This window comes from Notolepis coatsorum, assembly GCF_963971535.1.
Source record: "Notolepis coatsorum genome assembly, chromosome: 2".
In the NCBI taxonomy this organism is placed as follows: domain Eukaryota; kingdom Metazoa; phylum Chordata; class Actinopteri; order Aulopiformes; family Paralepididae; genus Notolepis; species Notolepis coatsorum.
In genome coordinates, this window is record NC_140166.1 from 162,776,865 (window position 1) to 162,794,952 (window position 18,088).

General features: G+C 47.4%; 1 protein-coding gene across 2 annotated transcripts in view; it reads right to left on the bottom strand.

Moving 5' to 3' along the window:
* tns3.2 (tensin 3, tandem duplicate 2) overlaps window positions 1-14,345 on the bottom strand; it is a 258,371-nt gene extending 244,026 nt beyond the window's left edge. For both annotated transcript variants that reach the window (XM_084308688.1, XM_084308687.1), the window contains exon 1: window positions 14,270-14,345. The gene's annotated coding sequence lies outside the window, so the exon portion shown is untranslated. The remainder of the gene's footprint in view (window positions 1-14,269) is intronic.
* Between the last annotated feature and the right edge of the window lie 3,743 nt (window positions 14,346-18,088).

Sequence of the window (18,088 nt, forward strand, 5' to 3'; positions counted from 1 at the left end):
AAGGCTCCGCAAGGAGTACCCCGAGGGAAGGCTCCCCTATACAACCGCCTTCTCCCAGCGAGGCAGAGAGGACCCTACAGCAGGCCTTCCTCATCAGCCTGAACGCCGCTGCTGAACGCGACCGACTGCAGATCCAGCAGCGGAGCGAAGAAGAGCATATACGTCTAGAAATAAGACTCATTCAGAGGGAAGAGAATGTGGCCCGAGACCGAGCAGACAGCCAGCGAGCAGCTGCTGGTGCTCTACGGGACGCAGAGCGCGACAGACAGCAAGCGCAACTAATAGAACAGCTGATCAGACGGACAACACCCTCTCCCTCCGCCAGAGGCTCCAGGAACTCGTCTAGACACACCTCCAGGGCGGCATCCCCTAGCCGAGTAAACAACCCTGAACTTGACCAACAGACGAGGTCTATACCCCCCACAGACCACCTCCCCCCACCGGTCCAAGCGAGACCTAGCAACCGGGAAGGAGCAGCATATCCTGTGGAGAGGCTAAACCAGAGACTACAAGCACTGGATGACCTAACTGAAGACGAAGAGGAAGAGGAGGAGAACCACGCCCGACGACAGCACAGTACTCTACCGGACCAGGAGGTCCGGTACAGCCCAGGCTATACTCCCGCGGAGCTGCGCTACAGACCCCCGACTCTATACACGGGTGAGCACGACGCACAACCCGCACCGAGGAACAGCACCTGGACAAGCGGGCCATGGTACACTGCCGGTACCAGCCCATACCAAGGAGCGGGAGGAGACTCGCCTAGGAGGCCTCTCCCCCAACGCTCGCCGATGTATCCACAGTCAGCGTCATACATTGGCACGCCTATGGTACCCGACTTCACCCAAGAGAACCGGGACCAGTATACAGAACTCCGCATGTGTCTGGAGACCATGTTGGTGGATGTATTGGATGAACGCCACAAATACGCCATCCTACTGAAGCACTTAAAGGTACCCCGCGCACATAATATAGCGCTCGCCTACGCGACTTCCACCACCCCATACACAGCAGCGCTGGTAGCATTGGACCAGAGGTATGGGCGCATATGGGATTACGTGATCCAGGAGATCCGACACATCGACCGCTTACCCCCAGCAATAGACAATCGAGCACTGGACGACCTGTCCATCAGAGTGCAGTCCCTGGTAGGGATGTTGGGAGCGCAGAGAGAGAAGGGGAGGCATGAACTTTACGCCAACTCAAATGTGGAAAGGATCTTGGAGAAGCTGCCGCCCGCTCGACAGGAGCGTTTTAGGCGGCAGAGAGACCACCGAGACCCGAATGGCCCCGAACCGAACCTCCTCGATCTAGCAGACTTCCTGGCGAGAGAAGTCAGCAGCCTACGGCTAGATACATTCGGACGGAGCACCCCTGGCTCCAGAGAAGGAACCAGACGACTAAATGATGGAAGAAGATCGGTGACTGTGATGCACCAATCGGAGTCAGTACCGAGCAGCAGGAGCCACAGTACCCCCTCCAGAACGGAGAAGTGGAAGATAGTGTGCCCCTACTGTGAGAAAGAACACTGGCTAGCGCAATGTGACTCCTTCCCCAAGCTGAACGCGGAGGAAGCAAGTCAATGGATAAAGTCCAACAAGCGCTGTTTTCGCTGTGCGCGCTCACACATGGCAGCCGAATGCCGCTTAAAGAAAAGGTGCACCAAGTGCGATGGAGCCCATCTGGACATACTTCACGACAGTAACAGACGGCGCCCTTCACCCGCACCATCCAGCAGCAAAGCGAGCGTCATGTACATCGATCCCGCCAGCAGCAGTGGAGCCCGAGTACTCCTAAAAGTAGTGCGTGTGACACTAAGCTACCAGAATAAAGTCCTGGACACTTACGCCGTCCTCGATGACGGGTCAGAGAAGACCCTTCTGCTCGCCTCCGCTGCGGCCCAGCTAGGGCCGCGGGGAAGCGAAACCCAAATGACAATTCGGACAATAAGACGAGATTTGAAGACGATAAAGGGCGAGAATGTCTCATTCTCTATCGCAGCAAGCGGCCAGCCTGAGCGACGGTACCAGATTACAGACGCTTTCACCAGCCAAGAAATAGGACTGTCGCGGTACACATACCCCGTCGCCAAGCTGATGGAGAAATATGCACATCTGCGCAAGTTACCGATCCCGCTCATAGACAATGCTATGCCGACCCTGTTGATAGGCTCCGACCATGCAGACCTCATTGTCCCGATAGACCGGGTTCATACCGGACCCCGAGGCTGTCCTGCAGCAGTCGAGACCCGTTTGGGATGGACTCTCCAAGGCCCGCTCGCCAAATCTCTCAACCGAAGTACAGCCACTAGATGTCTCCACTCCCGAGTCACGGAGGGAGAAACCGCACTCCTGCAACACGTAGAGCGGCTATGGACCTTGGAACAAATGCCCTTTAAGAACGGAAAGAAAGACATTCGCTCTAAAGATGACATTTACGCCATTCACCTCCTCGAGACAGGGACCAAGAGAGTCCCGGTCAACGGCGTGTTGAGATACGCCACGCCACTCCTGCGGCGAGAAGGAATGCCTACTTTCCACGCCAAGACAGACGCCACAGAACGGTACCTGCTGAACACGGAGCGGCGCTTAGCCAAGAACCCCGCCCAAGAGAGTGTATACCGCGCTGAGATTGAGAAGCTCATCACAGCGGGACACGTCACAAAGATGGACATTAAAGAGGCTGACCAGACCACTGAATCGTGGTACGTGCCTCACCACAAGGTCCATCACAACGGTAAAGACCGCATAGTATTTAACTGCAGCTACCAGATCGGATCCCAAAATCTGAATAAAGAGTTACTGCCCGGTCCCACACTCGGCCCCTCCCTACTCGGCGTTCTACTCCGCTTCCGCCAGGAAAGGGTGGCCATCAGCGGGGACATTAAAGGAATGTTCCTGCAGGTGAGATTAGTAGAGGAGGACAAGCCCCTGTTACGGTTCCTATGGAGAGAGAAGCCAGGAGATGAGCACCCAGCCATCTACCAATGGGAAGTCCTCCCCTTCGGAACGACGTGCAGCCCCTGCTGTGCTACATTTGCACTACAGAAACATGTAGCAGAGGACCCAGCAGCGGACGAAGAGGTCCGACACAGCGTAAAGAACAGCTTCTACGTAGACAACTGTCTACAAAGCCTTTCAACCCAGGAAGAAGCCGAGGCTCTCCTGATTAAACTCCGCGCCTCATTGATCAAAGGCGGCTTTGATCTCAGGCAGTGGGCCAGCAGCGATCCGCAAGTACTGCGCAGCCTCTCCTCCGAGGACAAGGCAGCCAGCAGCGAGACCTGGATGGCTACAATCCCGGGAGAAGCCCAGGAGATGACCCTGGGATTGGTGTGGCGATTCAAAACAGATTCGCTTCACTACAGACACAAGCCCCTGACTACGGAGCAGGGAAGGCCGGCGGCGGCGCCGACCACCAGACGGAGTGTGTACACAACACTCGCCCGACAATATGACCCGCTAGGATGTATTCTACCGTACACCACCAGGGCAAAAATGATTGTACGAGCATTGTGGGACAAGGACCAGGGCTGGGACGACCCCATTCCCGCACACCTTGCATCCACCTGGAGAGAGTGGGAGATGGAGCTCCACTCACTCCCAGGCGTTAATATGCGCCGAAGCTACTTCCCACCCACGGTGAGGCCAGAGACATGTAAAATGGACTTACACGTCTTCAGTGACGCCTCAGAGGTCGCATACGGATCAGTAGCCTACTTGCGGGCCCAAGAAAGGGGGGGAGAGATCTACACAGCATTTGTCCTCGCCCGCTCGAGAATAGCCCCACGCAAGCAACAATCTATCCCACGTCTAGAGCTCTGCGCAGCCCTAGCCGGAGCGCACCTAGCCACGCTCATCCAACGTGAGCTCACCATACCGGTGTCTAGAACAATCCTGTGGTCAGATTCCACGACAGTACTCGCCTGGATCCAATCGGACTCATGCAAGTACAAAGTCTTCGTGGGAGTCAGAGTCACCGAGATTCAAGACTTAACCGAAGAGTTAACCGGAGAAACAGAGTGGCGCTACGTTGATACAAAACAGAACCCAGCTGACGTCATCACCCGGGGGATGCCCCTGGATGACCTCACCCGTCGCAATGTCTACAGTGACGGCCCCGCATTCCTAAGACTCCCGGAAGGACAGTGGCCCATGCCTATCCCGAGGGAAGCAAGTCCAGAGGAGGTGGAAAATAAGAAGTCTGTGTTCTGTGGATTGAGCACCGTAGCCTCCACCGACCCTAACATAGACGATTGCACGTCCATAGAGAGTGCACAACAAAGAACATTCCTGCGGTACCACCCGGAGTGCAAGTCCCCCGCTGATATGTCAGCAGCTAACTACGAGGAAGCAGAATTGCTTCTACTGCAGCGAGCCCAGAGAGACTCGTTCCCCGATGAATTGGCCTGTCTACAGGGAGGAAAGCCCGTCCCATCCGACAGCAGATTAATTCATCTGGCCCCCGAGAGCGACGCTCATACCCTCATCAGAGTGGGTGGTCGCCTACGCAGAGCCCCCAATCTACCGGATGACATTAAATACCCGATCGTATTGAACAGCCGACACAAGGTCACAGAGCTGATTATAAAGAAATACGATGAGGATGTACATCACGCAGGAGCAGAAAGAGTCTTCGCGGAAATCAGACGTCGTTACTGGATCCTACAAGGAAGAGAGGCGGTACGACGCTTCCAGCGAACATGTCTAGACTGCCGCAAGTGGCGCGCGCAGCCCAGCATACCAAGGATGGCTGACCTTCCTCCATGTCGCCTCCGAATCGGTGACAAGCCATTCCACTCAACGGGTATGGACTGCTTTGGCCCGCTGCACATAAAGAAAGGAAGAGGAACCGAGAAGCGGTGGGGTATTGTATTCAAATGCATGACCACCAGAGCGATACACATCGAGCTTCTCCCGACCATGAGCACAGACTCATTCCTTATGGCCTTCCGTAGATTCACATCACGGAAAGGAAGACCGTCTACCCTATTGTCCGATCATGGGACAAACTTCAAAGGCGGCGAAAGAGAGCTGAGAGAGAGCTTCCAAGCTATGGGCTCAGAACTTAAGACCCACCTCGCTCCAGCACAGGTTGATTTCCAATTCAACCCCCCAAACGCACCCCACTTCGGTGGCACTTGGGAACGAGAAGTGCGCTCCATAAAGACAGCCCTGTACGCAGTACTTGGGGCCCAGACTGTGGCGGAAGAAGTCCTAATGACAGTCCTCACGGAGATTGAGGGAGTACTTAACTCGAAGCCCCTCGGATATGTCTCCAGTGATGTGGCGGATATCGACCCAGTTACCCCCAACACACTCCTGATGGGGCGGCTAGATCCTGCATTACCCCAGACAATGTACCGGCCTGAAGAAGCGAACGGCCGACGAATGTGGAGGTACAGCCAAGTATTAGCCGACAAGTTTTGGAGCAGTTTCCTACTGCACTACCTACCGTCTCTACAGACCCGCCAGAAGTGGGTAAAGGATAGAGACAATTTGACAGAAGGAACAGTCGTCATGATTATTGATCAATCACTGCCCAGAGCTATGTGGCCGGCCGGCCGCGTAAGCAAAGTGATCACCGGTGCCGACGGCAAGGTCCGAGCAGCTGAAGTGCTCGTCCAGGGTCGCACTTACACCCGTCCCGTGGCGAGGCTCATAGAACTGCCCCGACTCCCAGACACAATCGATGATGACCATGACCCTATAACCCTATGACTTTGTGAAGTTGACTGACCCCTACAGCAAACCCTTATGTGTAAATAGACAACGCGATTAATCTGTCTCTGTTTAACTGATTAGGTCTGGGACCAATCAGGGGGTGGCTGTTGTGAAGGGCCAGATTAAACCGAATATATATATTTATTTATATATATATATTTAATTGTATTTGTATATTCTCTAATATTCCCTGATATCCCTTGTATATTCCTTGTACAATATGCATTGAATATCCATTCTAGCCTACTGAACATCCCATAATAGTCTCCATTCTACTATTGGTCGAGACCTTGGTGCCAGGCTGCCATACCCCTCAGACCCAGTTCAAACGTACCGCTCAACATGTACGAACAAGTCCTAGTTCCGCGTAGGAATCTGGCTACCGCACCACTAATGGGACTATTTGTTCATAGTGCGTATATATACTGCGCTACTAAAGTAGGACTTCCTTTTCAGTCCAGTTTCTTACCCTCCAATAGAGTCACAGGCGTAAAGCCTCCCCGCGACGCCACGTGTGGGAGTAAGGCCAAGTTCGGCTTACCATCAGTATTGAGACATCGTGTATATTAATATTTGAATAGTCATATTTGGCACTATATCGTCGAGTTGGACGTAGTCTATTAAGCTAATAATAGTCTGTTAATATATAGTGCTTCGTGCGGTGAGAATACTACCGTAGTCAGCACCCCATCGTTTCGGGCAGAAAACTGGCTGCTTATCCAGGGTGGTTGACCCCACGTGAAGCTGCACCCGAGGAGCCCCAGAGCCGACGAGCGAGTGGACCTGTATACCGGATTATTCTACCGACGACAGCCCGCCTTCCCAGGCACGGATTATGCTTTGTATACGTTGATTATTCCATGGATAAAGACCCCCGACACTGCCGTGTGTTGGAACCCCCCCCCCCTGGAGAGGACGCAAGGTGAGGAGACGCTCTGCAAGACGAGGTCGCTTCACGTCTCTCCCCCGTGGACCGGAGAGAGCCGGCTCACAGAGAGTCCACCTGCTTTCATCTGTGGTCCAAGGATCGCCGGCGCATTGAACGGCACTACAGTGGGTTCACCTGGGATACCCTTGGCCGGATGAGGCAGCCGGATTCTACCCCCCCCCCCCCCCTTCCTACTCCTGTCGGCTTACAAGCGACCGGATTAACCCCCCTTAGTGTATCCAGTATATAATCATTAAAGTATCATTGCTGTTATTCCTTAACTATTCCAGGTCGTATATGTACCACCTGCGCCTTCAGAGATTGGACATTCTCTATTGATATACCGACAAATACTCTTGCCATAAAAGTGCATACTAATTCCCATTCATAAATGTGATTGATTTGATTAAGTGCTTGCTCTACACACCATCGCTGTGTAGAAATAAAGACCTATTTCTAATTCGTACATTTGTGTTGGATCCGTTTCATCTACGTGACAGTGTTCATCATAATATATTTATGCCGAGTACTGGGTGGCCGAATATTAAGTACAAAGGTAGTGGTAGTAAGTATCATATCTAGTAATACAGTCAGGGAATTGTACCTCTCAGTTACAATAAGTATTATACAAAGACCCATCGGCCATGATTACAACAGGTATAATCACCTCCGAAATCTTTCCGGTATCGCGCTCCTCCAGACAGGGTTGCCCTCTTAGTCCCGGACTATTCGCTTTATCATTAGAGCCTTTAGCACAATATATAAGACAATCCCAATCCATAGAACCAATCACAATTAAGGGCACACAACATCATATTCGTTTATATGCGGACGACATAATATTGTTCATGCAAAACCCTACCACCTCAATGCCTCATCTTCTCAAGTTGATTGATGACTTTGGCAATCTATCGGGATTTAGGATAAATTGGCCAAAGTCGGCCTTCCTACCACTTAATGCCCCTGCAAAGAATATACTCCTTCCAGAAAAAATACCAATGGTAAAACACTTCAGATGTTTAGGAGTTGAGGTATTCCCTACTATAAGCCAAACGGTGAAGTACAATTACACAAAATTCCAAGATAAGATCAAATACGACTTTGACAGGTGGTTCAAACTTAAAAACTCAGTACAGGCCCGAGTATCAATAGTTAAGATGGATGTTTTACCTAGAATCAACTTCATTAGCTCAATGTTACCGTTACCCCCTCCTGATGGATACTGGAAAAAATTACACTCCACCGCATATAAAATTATTTGGAATAACAAACCTCCACGAATAAAAAGATCCACCGCACAGAGAAACAAAGCCGACGGAGGTTTAGCATTTCCAGACTTTTACCACTATTTTAAAGCGTACTCTTTAAGACCACTGACAACCTGGTTTGACTCCCAAGCATCTGTATCCTGGAGAAACTTAGAAGAAAATATAGTAGCACCACATAGACTGCAGGACATAGTATACTGCAGAACATAGTATACACCATATTATCAATTAAGCAATGCGAATTGAAATTTGGCCCTCTTATTACACATGTGATTCGGATATGGCGTGAAACACAAAACAAATATTCTAACCAACATAAATGGCATAGCCATACTCCCCTATTCAATAACAATGCACTCCTTATTGGAAAACGACCTATCAGATACCCCAAATGGGAAAAGCAGGGCATACATACACTGGGAGATGTTTTCAACAAACAGGGCTTTTGTAGCTATCAAGATATACGTAACAAATTTAACCTCACCAGTTCCACATATTATTTTTACGCACAGTTATTGGAATGTTTTAAGGCTCATGGAGTCCCATTAAAGATACCAATTGAGCACCACAGATATCACAAATTCTTCTATGAAAGAGAGACATCGAGAGGCTTCGTATCTGATTTTTATCATCACTTACCAACGTCTTCGTATGGAATCCTTCCCCTAGACTCAGTCTGGAGGAGGGATATACCAGACTTGGAAATAGATTTTGATTGGCAAGAATTCTGGGCAAATGTTCGAATTGCGTCACGCAACCCGGATCATCAACAATTAATTAATTAATCTTAATTATATTCATAGGACATGTCCTGACTCCTATAAGATTGAACAGAATGGACAAGCTCTGGTGGGGGATAGGGAACTATTTAAAGAAAAAGAGGGACTATTAGATCCAATCACCAAATGCACCTTGACCATATGGAACAGAGTAGTAAAAACACACAAATTGGAGAAGCAGTCAGGGGTCCTGAGATGGGTAGCACATGACAAGAGATTCAAACCAGGGAGGTTAGACCATGGATTCAGAAGGTGGGAGAGGGGGGGGGGCAACAGCAATATGCAAAATGATAGAGAAGGGAGAAATGCAGACACTACAAAAATTAAAGGAGAAATTTGGACTAGAAAACAGGGACCACTTCAGATATCTACAGGTTAGAGACTACTACAACAAAGAAATAAGGGGGGCCAAAGACGAGGAACAGAATGGAATAATAAAGATGATAGTATGGGCATACGAAGGGGGGCAAGGAAGAGTAATATCAGCAATATACCGGGCTATAATGACCAGCAAGGGACACACGACCGATTATATAAGGGAGAAATGGGAGAGAGAACTAGAGATAGGAATAACAGGGAAGGAATGGGGGAACATATGTGAGGTACAACATTCAACAACAGGATCGAGAATATGGAAAGAATTTGGATGGAAAAACATAATCAGATTCTTTATAACCCCAGAGCTGAAGGGAAAATATGCACCAACACAAAAAGCATGCTGGAGGATGTGTGGGAAGGAGGGGGCAAATCACACGCACATATTCTGGGGATGTCAGAAGCTGAAGGGGTATTGGGAGGAGATAGGGGAAGCAATGATCAGAATATTAGGATACGGGCTACCACAAACAGGACTGGTGCTTTACTTAGGAGACCTGACACACGAGGGAATACAAGGGGGGGACAAATATTTAATAAAGATAATGTTGATAGCGGCCAGAAAAGCAATAACGAGACTGTGGTACAAGGAAGACCCACCGACAATAGCAAAATGGGTAGGAATAGTGGAAGAAATACAGGATATGGAAAGGATAACACACATGCTGAGGTTACAGGAAGAGAAATTTGGGGAAAGATGGGGAAAGTGGGAGGATTATAAAAGGAACGAGAACGACATCACAGAGGAAGAACCAAATGCAACACAAGAGAGCGAAGGGTAAAGGAGGAAAGATGTTCAAGCAGGGTCTATGAACCCATGTCACACACCTGTACTTTAGTTAATATTTTCTATTTTGTTTTTGGGATATTACAAGTGCTGAATGCTTTTATACCTTATTATTTATGTCTGTTTAACGGTGTGATATTAAATATTCAGGGATGAGGTGGTTTGTGTATGGGTGAACCAAAAGGCAAAGTGAAAGTTAATAAACAAGAGAAAAAAAAAGAAAGGACGAAGGAGAAGGGAAGAAAGAAGCTCAAGGAGGGTCTCTGGACCCAGATCACACATACAAACCTTAGTCAGCATTTATCGTCTTTGAGTAGGAATTACCTGTTTATGCCTGTTTAAGGGAGATACACAATCAACCTTTATATCAAATACCTAGAAAACAACAGTAGGGGAACCAGACAACTAACCATGTGATACCCATGTAAATATTTATGTGCACTGTTTTTTCTTTTTGTTTTTTATTGTGATGCTAGTTTCTTCATTTTTTATTATTTATTTTTTTGTAAGTGCTGTCTGTCTAAATAACTGTTAATAAAAAATTTAAGTTAAAAAAAAAAAAAAAAAAAAATTGAACAGAATGGGACTTAGACAAGATTATCTATGTTCCTTATGTACAAATGGTGATGAGGGTACATTTATGCATATGTATTGGGATTGCCCACCGGTTAAGATATTCTGGGAAGAAGTGACCCTGCAATTATCAGAATTCTTATTTCTGAACATACCTGTACACCCCTCTGTATTGCTGTTGAATGATGTTTTTCAGTTTGCAGCCCCTATACAGCTAAAGAGACTAGTTTTATCCGGTCTCACAGCTGCTAAAAAGCTGATAGCATCACGATGGATTCAACCGGATAAAATGTGCCGGAAGGTATGGGTTCTTACCTATCTCGATGTGATTTATCTAGAGATATCTACAGCAAGGATTTTAGGTGTCAGTGAAACCAACATTTCAATCTGGTTAGAAGTGGTGGAGAGAATAAAGGCTAGCATATGAATTGTAGTGCCTGGTTAGAAACTAATGAAAATGGATGGATTATCCAAGTGGGGGTCCTGGGGGGGAGAGCGAGCAAGAGCATATGTATGTATTGTATTGGATAGCAAGTATTGGGTATATATCTCGTAAACTACATTTATATTGATTCAAATGGAATGTATAGTCCTGTGATTTACTTTGGATATTTACTGTTACTGCGTGTGTGTCTAATTTTATGTTATGTTTAAAAAATAATACAAAAAAAAATACAAAAAGAAAAAAAAGCTAAATTGAATTCAAGAAATTCAAGCAGTGGCCTATTTGTAATAATCTTATGGCTTATACCCCCTGGCTGTGCTTGGCAGGCGGTCAGTTAACATGTATTAGTACACCCTGTATGCTATGCAATATGCATGCTGTTTCGCATAACAAGTGCCTGAGAGGGGCCCATGATGTCATAATAGACAGACCTTTCACATGTTCAGAGCTGCTGCTGCTGATGTCACAGTGTCTAGCTTCTCATCGTGAGCTCAGACTAAGTCACTGAGCCTATCCTGATGATGAGAGATTAAACAATATAGCCTAAAGGAGAAGTGACTGATATGTTCCATTCTTTAAAAAAAAATCTAAAAGCAGCACAGTATAGGAGGAATGGGGGGGGGGGGGGTTCTGGTGGTATTTGATGAACCAGTTAGGGTTGGTGTATGTGGTTCCAGAGGCAGGAACCCACAGCACATTCTACTTTGTTCTGTTCTATTCTATTATCTATAATAATTGTGGAATATTACTATAATGAGCTGCATGTGTATGAACCAAGCATCTCACTGTAATGTTTACATTTAAATGTAAATGTAAATGTAATGTACCTGTACTTTATACGTGACAAATAAACTACTACTACTACTATTGTATTCTCTGCTCTGCTTTGTTCTGTTCTGTTCTATTCTGCTCTGCTCTGTTTTGTTCTGTTCTGCTCTCTGTTGTTCTGTTCTGTTCTGTTCTGCTCTGCACTCTACTCTGTTCCATCCTACTCTACTGTACTCTCTGCTATTCCATGGCCAATCCGGTCGGTCTGCTCTGAGAGAACGAGTCGACGGGGTTCATGGATTGACGAGCAGCAGAAACTCAATCTCAGTGAATATGAACCAGTCTCCAATTATGTATTTTTAGTATGTTTGTTGTTCAACCATTTTAGACCGCTCGCCCGCCGTCTATATTCGTCAGCCGCTCCTCTTGAAGAAACAAAACAAAACGGAAATGTGTGTAACCCAACCACACTCACTCTCTATAGGGTGAGCGTAGCGTATGAACAGAGGAGTCCTTGAACCAAACTAGCCACATCTAATTACGGCATCTACCTCACATTCAGAAGGAATGCATTTCGAAATGGATTAGCCCTCCATGTCCCTTTCTGTTCACTTTCTCTCTCTCTCTCTCACTTTCTCTCTGTCTCTCCCTTAGTCTCCCTCTTTCTCTCTCCCCCTTCCTCTTACCCCCCCCTCTCTCTCGCTCACTTTCTCTTCCTCTCTCCCTTAGGGCCCTTTCTCACTCACCCTATTCGTTTCTATTCCGTTCCGTTCTGGCCCGTTCCGAGATCTGATGCGAACCCCCCCCCCCCCCCCCCCCCCCCCCCTCCCCCCTCTAGTTTGCGTACACACTGCAGTCTTGTTTCGTTCCGGGTTCTGTTTACGGTTTGCCTTTTGAGCGTTTACGCTTGCCGTAGGCGATGATGTCACGTTCGAAAATGTAAACACAGGAAGTGTTAACATGGCGCTGGAGACTGGATGCTGATATAAAATGAATAAATAAGCAATAAATATGAAGTTATATTTGAACCTCTGTTGTCAAGCCTTGTCAATATAACCCACCCCATTTTATCACGAATGGATGGTGTTGTAGAGTTCGCTTTTGAGCGTTTCCCAGGGCTAACGCTAAGCTAACGGTTAACGCTAGTTAGCTTAGCCTAGTCTAGTATAGCCTGTAGCACTTTTTCTTTTCAGCAAAGAACGTGCAATAAACAAAACGGATACATTCACTGTGTGTTCTACCTCTTTTCTCACGAATGGAACTCTGTTGTAGAGTCCGCTTTTGAGCGTTTTGCAGGGTTAACGTTAACGCTATAGCGTTAGCTTAGCCTGTCCAGCAGCTAACATTATCCCATCGTTCGTGGCAATTATATTACATGTCATTGTTGTTGGGCACCACTGGTCTAATAGAAATAAATGCATTCAAACAAGAAACTAATGTATAGAAAATAGCATGGCAAACAAAAATTGCCAGGCCTAATGCGAGCCAGGGAAGTGCTGTGCGTTTGTAACGTGGCTTCATGTTTTCATCCACTTGTTTTTGGTTGAGGTCTGAACTCTCAAATTGCCCATAAATATCGTTTTTGTGGGTATTCTCCAGTTCTTGCTGTGTGGTGTTATCTGCCCAAAATTCGGCCCGATTCCGAGACCACCTAATCCAACTGATCCCGTTCAGCGGGGGGTAAAACGAATCAGCGCCGTTTCGCATCCCAAAAGGGGTGAGTGAGAACACTCCCCCCCGTTCCCGGGAGCAGTGATTCGATCCCCAAACGTGAGTGAGAAAGGCCCCTTAGTCTCTCCCTCTTCCTCTTACCCCCGCCCTCTCTCTCTCTCTCTTTTCTTTCATTACTTGGGGTATCACACAAGTTGGCAGTGGGACACACGTCCACAGCCCGGGCATCCTCAACGCCGTGGGAGGAGGGGGAGACAACATTTGGCAGTTATAATCCTGCACGCAAATTATCCCCAATTGGCCGATGACACCTTTTGTATACTTCATTCATTCCAGTGCTCAACGATCTCAATCCTCAACTCACTGGCATCTTGAATTGTACTTAAAAATAGTATTTTAAGTCTCTCGCGGAGAGGGACGTGGGATAGTTTCTTTCTGTGGCTGAATGAAACATGTGACTCCTGCTACTACCACCACCTCGTCGTCCACACGCCATCTGTTCACTTTCCGTCTCCCTCTCTTCTCCTTTCCTTCCTATCACTGACTCTCTCGCTATCTTCTCTCTCTCTCTCTCTCTCAGATCTCAGTGTGTCAGTGGGCTAATCTCCCCTCAGTGCATATGAACCCCAAGGGGGGGGGGGCAAGACATTCCACCGTTAATCCTCCTAAATCTGTCATCCATCACCCGTTTATCTATCTAACAAGATACAGGCTTATAAAAACTGTTTGATTTAGAAGCACAAGTTTACGTGAGTTATTTTAGGTCTGGTTAATCTGCCACCACGGTTGATATTGAATTGAGCCTCCTGAGAGAAGGCAGGAGACAGCTGTAAGCACTTTTACCAGAAGCAGCAGATTAAGGTTACTTCCACTTTGCTGGGTAGGGCAGAGAGAGAGAGAGAGAGAGACGTCAACGAGAAAGAAACATGTGAAAAGACAAACAAAAGCTTACCCAAGGCTGGATCTCCAGTGAACTGACAAGAGGAGAGAAGGAAGTCTTCTATGCGATATGAAGTATGAAGGCTGGCTGAGTGTCTGGGAGTGAGTGGTGCAGTGCTTTGAGGTGGAGACTTGACAGGGAGGGAGAGAGAGAGAGAGAGAGAGAGAGAGAGAGAGAGAGAGAGAGAGAGAGAGAGAGAGAGAGAGAGAGAGGAGAGAGAGAGAGAGAGCATGAAGGTCTGTCTTGTTAACAGTGGTTGTTGTAGGGAGTGTAGCATGTACTTTGCCCCCAACAGACTATCTAGTGTGTGTTTGTAAATTTAGTAGCACAAACTTAATTCGAGTTACCCAGACACACAAAAATGTACCCCCCCCCCCCCCCCCCTACACACACAAAAAAAAAGTTCTCTCCTACATGCGAACATCCCCGTGATACAACTATGGCAGCCTAATAACATACACGTCCTTCACCCAGGGCTCTGCCTTGTATCCACATAATTTATAGGGTCTGTCAAGGTCTCCTGGGTAATACGACATGTATCCACTGCGTGGCGCCAGAGGACCAGTTAGCTAACGCTACTCACTAATAGTCTTCCCCATGAACCTACGGTATAAGTTTGACATTCCAAAACACGTCGTCAAAGTAGATATTCTTTGTATAAATAGCAATAGCAAAGTTGAAAAAAAGCATCAGTTAGCCGTCCACTTGTGAAAATATGACTGTTTCGTATGCAATGCTGGCGAGGGAGAACACTTTAAAGTCTAATTCATAACCAATGAGACCACGCAAAGTGTACTGCTGGTAGTGATGTGACGTTCGCGAATGACCCGATTCTTTTGAACGGCTCTTTTGTAAAACGAAGGGAACTGAGTCATACTTGGTTTGATTGATTGATTGATTGATTGATTGATTGATTGATTGATTGATTGATTGATTGATTGATTGATTGAACGATTGATTGATTGATTGATTGATTGATTGATTGATTGATTGAACATTTTATTAACAGATTGCAGAATGGGTACTGTTAAAGTTAGAGGTTCTATGTAGGATAGCAAATAACATCCTCCCATTCCTAACTGCAACCATCAACTCCTCACTCAACTCGGGTGTGGTCCCCACCTCCCTAAAACAAGCCAGAGTCACGTCCCTCATAAAAATAAAAACCTGAACCCCACCGTCATAGGCAACTATCGTCCTGTCTCTCTTCTCTCCTTCCTTTCTAAAACACTTGAACGTGCTGTATCCAACCAACTTACAGCTTATCTCTTACAGAATGACCTCCTAGACCCCAATCAGTCTGGCTTCCGGACTGGCCACTCCACAGAAACGGCCCTCATTGCGGTCACAGAGGCACTTCACTTAGCAAAAGCGAAAGGCCTCTCCTCTGTCCTGATTCTCCTAGATCTATCTGCAGCCTTCGACACAGTCAACCATCAGATCCTCCTCGCGGCCCTTGCAGGAATGGGAGTGGCTGGATCTGCGCTGACATGGCTGACATCATACCTCAACGACCGCTCCTACCAAGTGTCATGGAGAGGGACTCTGTCGGCCACCGCCCCCTGCGGACGGGTGTCCCCCAGCCAGGGCTCGGTCCTAGGACCCTTTCTCTTCTCCCTCTACACTAAATCACTGGGTAACATTATCACGTCTCATGGCTTCTCATATCATTGTTATGCCGATGATACTCAACTCTTCCTCTCCTTCCCTCCCTCAGATATCCACGTCTCTGAGCGGATCTCGGCCTGTCTGTCCGACATCTCCGCCTGGATGACGACCAACCACCTCAAACTGAACCTAAGCAAAACAGAATTGCTCCACCTGCCGGCCAAATCCTCCCCCCTGACCGACCTCTCCATCACAGTCGAGAATGCAGCTGTGACCGCGTCCCAGACCGCCAAGAACCTTGGTGTTGTCCTCGACGACCAGTTGAACTTCTCTGCTCACATCGCAGCGACAACCAGAACCTGCAGATTCCTCCTGAGCAACGTCAGAAGGATACGCCCCTTCCTGACAAAAGAAGCCACCCAACTCCTCGTCCAATCAACAGTCATCTCCCGCCTCGACTACTGCAACGCACTGCTAGCTGGCCTCCCGGCCACTGCCACCAAGCCTCTTCAACTCATTCAAAACGCAGCGGCCCGCCTGATCTCAAACCTACCGAAGTCGGCCCATGTCACCCCACTTCTTAGGGACCTGCACTGGCTCCCCATTGCTGCACGTATCCGCTTCAAGGCCCTCGACCTGGCATACCGTGGGGCAAAGGGAACCGCTCCCGCCTACCTCCAGTCAATGGTCTCTAACTACACACCCTCAAGACCCCTACGCTCTGCATCTTCTGGCCGCCTCAGACCTACTCCTATCCAAGCTCCCGGAGGGTCATCAAAGAGAAGCCGCCTATTCTCAGTCCTTGCCCCACAATGGTGGAATGAACTACCCATCCCAGTTAGGACAGCCGTCCAATCTTTCGCCGTCGACTAAAGACTCACTTCTTCAACCATTATCTGAAATGATAAAAAAAAAAAAATCTAACCGTGACTAACCTTACTGTCATGCACTTGTCCTAATAAACTAACCTACACTGTAACACGCGACACTTTGATAAACATTGTTACTCAGCTGATAGAGTTGTACCCTTCTTGCTGTCTTGTCGTACAGAACTTGTAAGTCGCTTTGGATAAAAGCGTCAGCTAAATGACTAAATGTAAATGTAAATGTAACTGTATTTAACTGTTTCACCTGACTGTACATAACTGTTTCCACTAGAGGGCGCTATAGGCGGAGCCACTAATGCTACCACCAGGTGGAGAGTATTTAAGGAGATGTCTCCTCCCCCTCTACCTCTTTGCCACCTGCCTCTCACGGAGAGGAGAACTCATGTACTGCTGCCTTACCATGCAAATAATAAACCACGCTGATTAATGGCTGAAGGTAGAAACCATGCCTCTTGACCACATTATTGTCGCCCCATAGCCAGACTCTGTCAACAGGTACAATACAGTACGGCTCAATACACACAATTGTTAAGGGGATGCATGCAGACCAGAGAAAGACTTTCATCTAGTTTACATCAGGGTCCCCCATTTTCAATTCATAACATTTATGACATACACGACATACAGATATACAGTACTGTTACATCCAAAAATGTATGACATACAAGATATACAAATATACAGTACTGTTTCTGTTTATTTACAGACAGAGTTCCTAAAAGAGAAAATATACATTATAACTGCTGTTGTGACATGGCTATGATGTTTATTCTTGAATATGTTTGAAAAAAAACAGATAATTATGTCAGCCAGTCTGGAGACCTTGATTTATGACGTGATGTCATTTTGGGACCGGTACCGGTACGGTTACATACCTGGGTTCCATCTTAGAGGCAAATCTTTTCTGTGACAAAATGGCAACCAATGTAATCAAAAAGGTCAACCAATGAACTCGATTCTTGTACCGGATCTCCTCTCTGGTAAACAAGAATACCCTGAAGACTCTGGCAGGAGCACTCATTCAAGGGTACTACGACTATGCTTGCACCTCATGGTACCAAAGCACCTCAAAGGCACTAAAAACAAGATTACAAACATCACAAAACAAACTGGTCAGACTACTGCTTGACCTTACTCCTAAAACCCACCTCACCCCTTCCCATTTTGACAACCTATGGCTTAGAGTAGATGACAGAGTACAGCAACTTGCAATGGGCCTGGTCTACAAGATACACTACACCACTAAGGTACCCATGTACATGTCAAAATACTTCCCAAAGGTCAGTGAATACCAGGACCACAACACCAGAGGGATTTCCACAAATCATGTTCAACC